Here is a 10,101-nt window from a genome sequence, read left to right as displayed (position 1 = left end):
AGCTCCCAAATTTTTTGCTTCGGCAACAATGACCGGAGCGTCGCCGGCCCTCCCTACCACCGGTGCTGCACCTACTGCCGTCGCCGGAAACACCTCCTCCTCCCCATCCACCACCACAACTGCCTCCATTGTTGACACCGTGAGTGATGTAACTCCCTTCGTCCCCATCGTCTTGGATCTGCCCGTGCACAACTTCTACCACTGGGACCATCTGTTTCTGGTGCACCTCGGACGCTGCTCTCTTCGTCACCACGTCGAGGGCGACGATGCGCCTGCCCTGGCCGATTCCCTCTGGGTGAAGAACGACTACGCCATCCTGCAGTGGATCTACCAGCGGATCTCCACCGAGCTCTTCCATCTCGTTGTGCATGATGGCGCGACGGCACGCGACGTCTGGACGGCGCTTCGGGATCTCTTCCAGGATAACCGCGACGCCCGGATCACCCAACCCCACACCGAACTGCGGACCCTGGCCCAGGGCAACAACTCCGCCAGCGCGTGAAGGCGATCAGCGACGAACTCCAGGAACTCGACAGTCGTGTCGACGATCGCGGCCTCATCCACGCCCTCCTGAACGGCCTCCACGAGCGCTACGCGCAGGTCGCCACACTAATCCCTCTTCTGCGTCCGTTTCCCACGTTTGCAGAAGCTCGATCGATGCTGCAACTTGAAGACCTGAACCTGGCGCGCAAGGCCAGGAATCCGCAGGCCTTTCACACCAACTACGGCCCCTCGGGTGCGCCAGGCGGCAGCTCCTCGTCTGGATACGGCTCCGCCAACTAGCAGCCTCGATCGTCTACGGCGTCTTCATCCACTCGGCCGCCGGGCATCAATCCCAAATACAAGGGCAAGAACCCCATCCCCGGCTACCAACCACAGACGACCCGCTTCCTGGCGCCTCGTGCTCCTACGCATCAAGCGGCGCCCCCGCGCCTCCTGCACCAATAGCTCCACCTCCAGCGCCTCTGACGCCATCTGGCTGGTGCCCAACTCTGCAGCAAGATCCCTGGACCGGCGTCGTCCAGGCCTGGCCGTTCCCATGGACGACTCCTAGTGCTCCTTGGATGCCGGGCATGCGTCCCGCTCATGGTGCCTCGGGACTGCTCGGGTCGCGCCTTCCTCCACAGGCCTACACCAGCTTCGCCCCGTGTACCAGGCATCGGCTCCACCACCTGCGCCCATCTTCGTGCCCGCTCCACCTGCGGCTTCATCGACACCTGCCGCACCAGGGGCAACAACTCCAACGCCTCTGTATTGGAATCACGCGGTGCCTACAGCAGCAGCGGCGACTCCTTCACCACCTCAGTGGAACCAAGCGGCTTTCCTTACAGCCATGAATGATCTCACGGCGCAAGCAGAAGGCTCAAACTGGATCTTCGACTCGGGAGCTTCCGTGCACATGTCTGCAGACTCTGGTATGCTGTCTACGTGTCGGCTTTCCCCTTCTGTTCCTGTTTATTGTCTTCGCAATGCCTCCCTTCCCTCCTCTCGCAATCCTCTTGTTCTTCGTGACATTCTTGTTGCCCCATCCCTCATCAACAATCTTATCTCTGTTCGCAAATTTACTACTGACAATAATGTTTCCATGGAATTTGATCACTTTGGTCTGTCTGTGAAGGACCTTCTAACCAGGGCGGTGATCGCTCGGTTCAATAGCATGGGCGACCTCTACTCTCTCCGTGGCACTCCTACTCCAGTTTCTCCGCCATGATTGCCTCCGTCGACCTGTGGCACTGTCGCTTAGGGCATCCGAATAGTGCCATTGTATATAGTTTGCTTAAAGAATTTTCTATTCACTGTACTTGTTCTCCTCACAATCCTAGTTTATGTGAGGCTTGTCAATTAGGAAAGCATGTTCGTCTACCTTTTCCTAGTTCTACCACCACCACCTGTACTCCTTTCGAATTACTTCATTGTGATATATGGACATCGCCTATACCCAGTGTCTCCAGTTTCAAATTCTATCTTGTTGTTTTAGATGATTTCACACACTACGTCTGGACTTTTCCTCTTCGCAGCAAGGCAGACGTCCACTCTCTTTTTCTGAACTTTCATACCTATGTCAAAACTCACATCTCTCTTCCCATTAAATACATAGTGCGATAATGGCCGTGAATTTGCCAACACCAGGAACCGAGATTTCTTTCTTTCTCATGGTATTCTCCCTCGCTTCTCCTGCCCTTACACCTCTCCTCAAAACGGCAAAGCTGAGCGCTCACTTCGCACCATTAACGGCATCATCCGCACTCTTCTCATCCAAGCATCCATGCCTGCTTGTTACTGGGCAGAAGCTCTTCGCACAGCCACATACCTCCTAAACATTCGCCCCACTAAATCTGCTCCCTTCTATACTCCTTTCCAGTCTCTTTTCTTTTCCTCTCCCAACTATGCTGAGCTGCGTGTCTTTGGATGTCTTTGCTTTCCTAACCTCACAGCCACAACAGCAAACAAACTAGAACCTCGCTCTACTCCCTGCGTGTTTCTTGGCTACTCCGACGAGCACAAGGGGTACCGTTGCCTTGATCCCATTACTAGCCGGGTCATCCTGTCTAGACATGTCACCTTCGACGAAACCTACTTTCCTTTTGCTCACCGTCTCACTTCCAACCCAGCCCCATCTGCCCGCCATCCCTCTCCTCCTCCATACTTCGTGTCTCAGCCTGCCGCCGCTCCTGCCGCGGCAGAAAACCAGCCTTCGCCTGCTGCCGCTCCTGCCGCGGCAGATTCTCAACCATCTCCAACTACCAGTGCTTCTCCTGCCCCGATCACTCCCTCGCCAACTCGTTCTACTACATCCCCTTCAAACACCAACACCACCTCTGCCTCCCACCCTACAGTTCCACCTCCCCATGCAATCCGTGTCACACCACCTCAGAATTCCCACCGCATGCAAACCCGTGCCAAGCGTGGCTTCAGCCTTCCGCAACGTCGTTGGAACCTCATGGCCTCCACCATTTCTCCTCTCCCTACCACTTATAAATTTGCTCTTCTGGACTCTAACTGGAAGCATGTTATGCGCGATGAGTTCGATGCTCTTCTAGCCAACAATACATGGGATCTTGTGCCTAAACTCTCTGGTGCTAACGTTGTCTCCGGGAAGTGGGTCTACCGCCATAAGTTTCACTCGAATGGTTCTCTCTCTAGGTACAAAGCTCGTTGGGTCTGTCGTGGCTTCTCTTAGCAACATGGCATCGACTTTGAGGAAACTTTCTCACCCGTTGTCAAGCCAAGCACCATTCGTACTGTTCTCAGCATTGCTACCTCCTCTTCTTGGCCTATCCACCAGCTCGATGTTAAGAATGCTTTCTTGCACGGCTCTCTTCATGAAACTGTTTACTGTCAACAACCTCATGGCTTTGAAGATCCCTCCAAACCTAATCATGTGTGCCTTCTCCGTAAATCTCTCTATGGTCTCAAGCAAGCTCCCCGGGCATGGTTCACCAGATTTTCTTCTTATATTCAGACCATTGGTTTCATTCCATCACAGTCCGACACCTCCCTTTTCATCAATCGTTCTTCCCATCACACTGCGTACCTTCTTCTCTATGTCGATGACATTGTTCTCACAGCTTCTTCTAACTCTTTCCTAGACTCTATCATTTCTTCTCTTCGCCAAGAATTCTCCATGACTGATCTAGCCCCCCTTCATCATTTTCTTGGTATTGCCGTCACTCGTTCCGCCCGTGGCCTTTTCCTCTCTCAACGCCAATATGCTACTGGTCTTCTTGCTCGGGCTAGCATGCAAGACTGTCACCCTGTCGCGGACCTACTGAAACCGGTTCCAAGCTTTCTGCTGATGGAGAACCCATCTCAGATCCTAGCTCCTATCGCAGCCTCACGGGTGCCCTCCAGTACCTCACTCTCACTCGCCCTGACCTCGCCTACTTTGTCCAACAAGCCTGTCTATACATGCATGATCCCCGTGTACCTCATCTTAACCATGTCAAACGCATTCTCCGCTATATTCATGGAACTCTTGATTTTGGCCTCCACCTCAACTCCTCCTCACCGACTACGTTGACAGCATACTCGGATGCAGATTGGGCCGGTTGCCCTGACACTCGTCGATCTACGACGGGCTACTGCGTATACCTTGGTGACAACTTGATCTCTTGGAGCTCTAAACGGCAGGTCACTGTCTCCCGCTCGTCTGCTGAAGCTGAGTACCATGCTGTCGCACAAGCTGTTGCAGATACTGTGTGGCTTCCTCAGCTTCTACAAGAACTGCATCGTCCTATCACTCATGCCACTATTGTGTACTATGATAATGTTTCGGCAGTGTACTTGTCCTCTAACCCAGTGCAACATCGACGGACGAAGCACATTGAGATAGACATCCACTTCGTACGCGAGAAGGTGGCTTTGGGCGAAGTCCGTGTACTCTGCCAACCAATGAGCAGTTTGCCGACATCTTCACCAAAGGGCTCTCCTCTGCAAGCTTCATCAACTTTCGCTCCAGTCTCAGCGTCGTCCAGCCTGACGCTGTGACTGCAGGGGGGTGTTAGACGGCTCTGATGACTCCATTATCCACTCTGCCCACGTCCTCCACATCCCTTGTAATCGTGTGTAGTGCTGCAGTTATAGTTTTGTATCTATAAGTACTCTGTAACCCAACTTCCATCAGATAAACAACAGACAATCTATCTATTCCCGATTAGCATGGTATCAGAGCGGGAGGTCTCAAGTTCGACTCCTGGCCAACGCAGTATTTTAAACAAATATTTGCGTCTCCCCAAACAAACGTCAAAATAGCCAAAGAACACAAAGACGTAGGGTGAGTGTTGAAGTAAATTGTCTAGCCTCTTTCCATCAGCTCGGGCTTTTGGTTCAGATGGCTAGCGCATGCGGTTCAATAGGAGCATGTTGTTTAGTGCGTACTCAATCCTATAATTATTTAGGTGTGCTTCGGTACATCCCTTCTCGTAAATTAATGGTGAAAATTAGACTTTACCTATTTGAATTGAAAAGGGTGATATGGTACTTAAGTTATTTTACAAGCAGAGCAGGGCAGCCAATTTTAATGTGATTTTAAAGAAAAGGCAAAAGGTTGCAAGTTAAAGTGATAGTGCCACTATGTATCACAACTGAATTTGCACTAATTCATCCTAGCCTTACTTCTTGCATGTCATAATTTAATTCAATTTTTTTTCTAGATAAATAAACACTATGTTTATAGCTTAGTTTGCTTAGAGATATATTTCTCAGTCAATTAGTTGTCAGATCAGAATCAGAATTTTGTTTCCACCTTTTTTTTTTGTAGTTGTGTAAATCTAATGTTTAGATTCTTTTTTGGCTAACTTAGAAATAACTATTTCCTGGTTGACTGTGAGATAGCAAAACCGTCGATAAATGAACTACCGCTAGTACTACTAGCTAGCATGAACTTGAAAAATGAGATACCACACGTCAGTTTCGTTAGGGAAAGCTGACGTCTTATCGCGCGTTAGGCACCCCATGTTTTGTCTTGGATCGTTATGATTCTCCCGTTTCCTTTTTGGATTTTTCCTCCATGTACTTTTATTCCCTTGTGAGTTCAGACCAGCCACTGCACGCTATAAATGCATATAGCCCGTCATTCTTTTTCCCTCATTGCAATTTGCAAATGTAGTTTGAAGGAATCTTATACTGTCATTTATCCCTAGTCAGGAAGTGAGAGATCTAGCAAAGTAGCATACGAGCCAGATCGCTATTTATACGCGCGCCTACCACGCCACGGTCAACACGATTTCTCGTACAATGCATGTGGCCTTGAAAACCGTCGACCCGTCGTATTAACACGACGGAGAAGTATACATGTTGAATTCATCAAGGCAGGCACTACATACGGTGAATTAATTAAGGCAGATACGTACGCAAACGAAACTTTTCGAGAACTCAAAACAGAGCAGTACGTACACACGACACACGAGCAAAGGAGTGTCCTGTTAATTATTCCCTGTAGCTAGCTAGACGACCGGACGTCAAGACCTTAATTTCGGCCAACATTCTTCCTTTCGGCGCGCGCGTACGTAGTCAGAGAATTTCCTCCAGAAGACGGCGCCGGCCGGCCTAAATTAAGCCTAGCCCCTAGCCAAAGTACTGGCACACAGAGGTAGCTCAGCTTAATTTCCCAGCGACGACGACCCCGTTGACGTCATGCTTCGATCCACGGAGATCTAGCAAAGAAGGAGATCGCTGGAGAGAAGGAGACCCGTGAAAAGCGCGGCGGCGGGGCCCGCGGGGTCGCACGCGTGCCCGGGAAAAAGGCAGCCGCCCACTCACCCCATCCACACAGCACAACACACAACACACACGCCGAGAGCAGAGAACAGCCAAGCTAGGCCACACAACGCAGCATGTCAGCTAGCTAGCATGCGATGCATGCACTCCGGTAGCTCCACTCCAGTGGCTGGCTATAGCTGAAGCTTAAGGCCGAGTCAAAAGGTTGGACGGGGACAGCAGCAGACCGGCTCATCGCCATCGTTTCAGTCATTCCCGTGTCCTGACTGACTCGAAGACGTCGCTGCCACGTATCGATCGACGACAAAGCTCTGACCGGCCGCCCGGCAGATCGATGGATCGATCCAAGGATGCGATGGGATGCTAATCATTTTCTTTCTTTCTTTTTTGTCGGGATCGATCCCATGGATGATGGAGTTGGGGGAGAGGTCAACTTGTTATTCATTTCATTCATTCCATTGCCCCTGCCCAGACAGTGTAGCAGTTCATGCGTGAATTCGTAGCTATACAAAATTAACGAGGAATCATTCCGTTCCCGCTAGCTAGCCAGCGCAGTTACGATCAGTGTTCAGACTTCAGGCACAAACTCGAATCTGTTCAGATTCTCTTTCCCTGCCGCGCGCCCGGCCGATCGATCGAGTGAGTGATTCACTGATTCTTCACCAACCACTGGCACAACCTAGTGAATCGATTACCCCATCCGCATCCAGTGTTAGTATAGCTAATCAATTTCTTCTAGAGTTCTACTCCTACTAGTGATCAAGCACGAAATACATATATGAAGATTATCCTGTCTTGGTATACCATAACTCCCGGCTCCATATCAGCCACAAGCGCGGCAGGGATGCATAAATTTACTCTCGCAAAAGCACCCGGCCACTCAATCGTGCATTGCACATAGCCAGCACACGCGACGGCTAGACTATTCCATCTGTTGGAGTGTTGGTGAATTGAATCATCCATATCGGTCGAGTCGTAGACGGCAAGCCCCCCCGCTGCCGTGCTACCCAGGGAAACCCCCGTGCCCCAGCCTGCCGCGATCCGCTGTTTTCTGCCGTCAAAGCGAGACACGGCGCGCTCGCAGAAACGCAGGCAGGCAGGCGTGCAGCTAGCTAGCTAGTGCGTGCAGCAGCACGTACGCTAGCTAGCTCCTTGGCTGCCATCCTGTAACACGTGCCGGCTGCACGGCACGGCACGGCCGGCGCACGTTGACCCGGCCCGGCCGCAGCACGTCGGTTTCGGAGGGGTAGGCGAGCCGATCCACGGCACCAAGGGACAAAACTCACAAAGTTAAGCGACAGCGCCAGAGGGACTGATTGACGTGTTGGTGTTGGGACTGGCCGGACGATCGACGCCATGGAGGGACGCATGCGACTTTTGAGCTGTTAGGCTCGGCGTTGACACGGCATTCTTTTTTGATTTTCCTGCCAGCGATCTGGTAAAAAAATATCAGCGGTCTCGCGGCGGGTCAAAGCGTAGGTGGTCTGACTTTTCCATCGATAGATCGACACCGGGTCTGCTCGGTTGATCTTCGATCTCGATCTCTCTCCGGCAGCTGCCGAAATCGGTCCGTGGCCATGATTAGCTGCTTGTTTGGAGCCTAGCTAGCGTCGCCCGGATTATATCTTGTTTTTTCTTCCTAACTAACTGTACGATGTAAGCTAGTGTATCATTAATTTAAGTAGCTAGTGTGTGCGCGCGCCTAACACACGTTGGGAGTGACCCCCGGAGATAATCCCGTGACTGATAATCCGTCCAACCAAAAGAGTCAACCATGCATGCACCCACAGATCGACTTCTTTTGAAATATACGTACGTACAATTGAGGAGTTAGGAAAACTCGATCATTCCAAAAATTTCCCATGTGGTTTAGGTAAGCAATTGACTTAGACACACTTGCTATGCTACACATACGGTTGTTTATATTGATACTCGATCCTAGATAACACTGCAGGCTTTTCATATAAGTAGGAGTGTGTCTTGAGCTAAAGCTAGCTCCGTTGTGCGGTATGTACGCTAATTACGTCATGCACACTCCGCGAACGGATAACCACAGCAAGAAAAGGAGTAAAACTTAGATGCAGCTCAAACAAAAAGCGTCTCCTGAACGAGCGAATCGAACAATAATACAGTGCCTTTTTCTGTCTCGTAAAATTCTCCCGCTTTAATGATGTAGCCAAGTGCCACTAGCCAGTGTGAAACGAGTGAGAAAAACGCTCCAGCTCACCCGCCTCCCGGGGTCAACACTCCCTGGACCCGCGAACGGCACATGAAAACAGTCCAGGTGGGCTCTGCCACAAGCCCATAGAAAGAGAGGCCCACTGCCTGCCGGTTACCCCCCCTGACAGGGCTGGCCCACGGCTTCGTGGTTGCGTTAGGTGTGCTGGGCCAGACCGATGGGCCTGCGTGGAGCCAGTGTCCATCGCATTCACAGCCTGGGTGCACGGGTCAAACCCTTTTTGACCTCCCGCTTTCGCTTTCTCTTTCCGGTAAACATCGGTCCAACTTTGCCTCCGAATACCCCCCTAGAGTCACTCTCACATTGCTCAAGTTCCTGTGCACCACGTAACACAAGCTAGTTCCTCATTCTTTGCTGACGGAAACACTACGTAGCACTACTATCTCCGGATCACGTGAGGCTTGGACTTTCTGAATATTCTCGTACGTCCGAGGTTGCATTAAATGCAGTATTCAGTATCACTGCACAGTCCTTCGAGATAAAAGTAAACTGTGCTCAAGAGCGGCAAGTTTTACAAGCCCGACGATCGCGGCCGTGACGGCCGCCGCACCATGCAAAACCGTACTGTACGTCCCTACCTCTACCTGACAATAATACATATCCCCCCGTCCAAAACGCCTGGACTGCACCATTTTTGGGTACATGGGGTGGCTCGTAGGGTAGCTCATGAACAACCACCATGAACAGGAGGAACAGCCCTTTTGCCACTTGTGCTCTGTGAGTTGCTACACACATCGACGATTTGGTATTCTGTGAGCATTAATGTATAGCTTGATCGATCCAGCTAGAAGTTAGAAGCGACGACCCTCCAAGCCGGCAATTGCTCCTTAACCACAACGACCGCGTGGGGCAGCCATTTTTCGGTGATTGCGAACACGGAAGTCGCAGGAGCACGGAGGGGTACTCATGGCCATGTCTGGAACTCTAGACCGACCGACCGACCAAGGTAGCGATCGAGGCGACCGCTTGTTGACCACTCTGTATGTATGGAGCCACGCATGCATGCATGAATGAAGTGGCGGCACTGTATCTGCGAATTATTACGGCCTCGATCGGTAGTCAAAGGGCTCATAAGATCATCCGGGAAGTCTTGTTCCAGAAAAAAGGGAAACGAGAATCATACAGCATGTGTACATGAGGAGTCTTGTTTGAGAAGTGACTGTGCCGTTAGGAATCTCAAGGCATGGCCGGTGTCAGGGGAATCCTCGCAAAGATCGAGTGAGACAATGCGGGATTGGCCCCGCCGGCCCGGAGGCCGGAGAGCATGTGCACCGAGAGCTTTTGGGACATGAGTAGCAGCAGATCGATCGAAGAGGATTCGATCGGGGCGGGAAGGCGGGAAGGGTTACTTTACTGGCGGGCCAGCAAAAGGAAGAGAGCTCGAGAGGCTTTGCAGCGAGACATATGGCTCAATCAGCTCCATTAGCTTCAGGGTTCTGACCCCGCATGGGGCAACAACGCCCATGCTCATTTCGCTGCGAAAAAAGGCCTCAGGCTTTCGGGAAATCTTTGCCCGACCCATGTGAGGCTCGATTAGGCGCTGGATGAAGCCTCTGGTTATCCTGGTACTATGCAAAAGGCAGTGATTTCTTGTGTGCATTGCAATTGATACCCTGGTAAAAAGACAGTAAGGAACAAAAAAG

Source organism: Brachypodium distachyon, chromosome 5, assembly GCF_000005505.3.
Source record: "Brachypodium distachyon strain Bd21 chromosome 5, Brachypodium_distachyon_v3.0, whole genome shotgun sequence".
NCBI lineage: Eukaryota > Viridiplantae > Streptophyta > Magnoliopsida > Poales > Poaceae > Brachypodium > Brachypodium distachyon.
Note: the sequence above shows the minus strand (reverse complement) of the source record.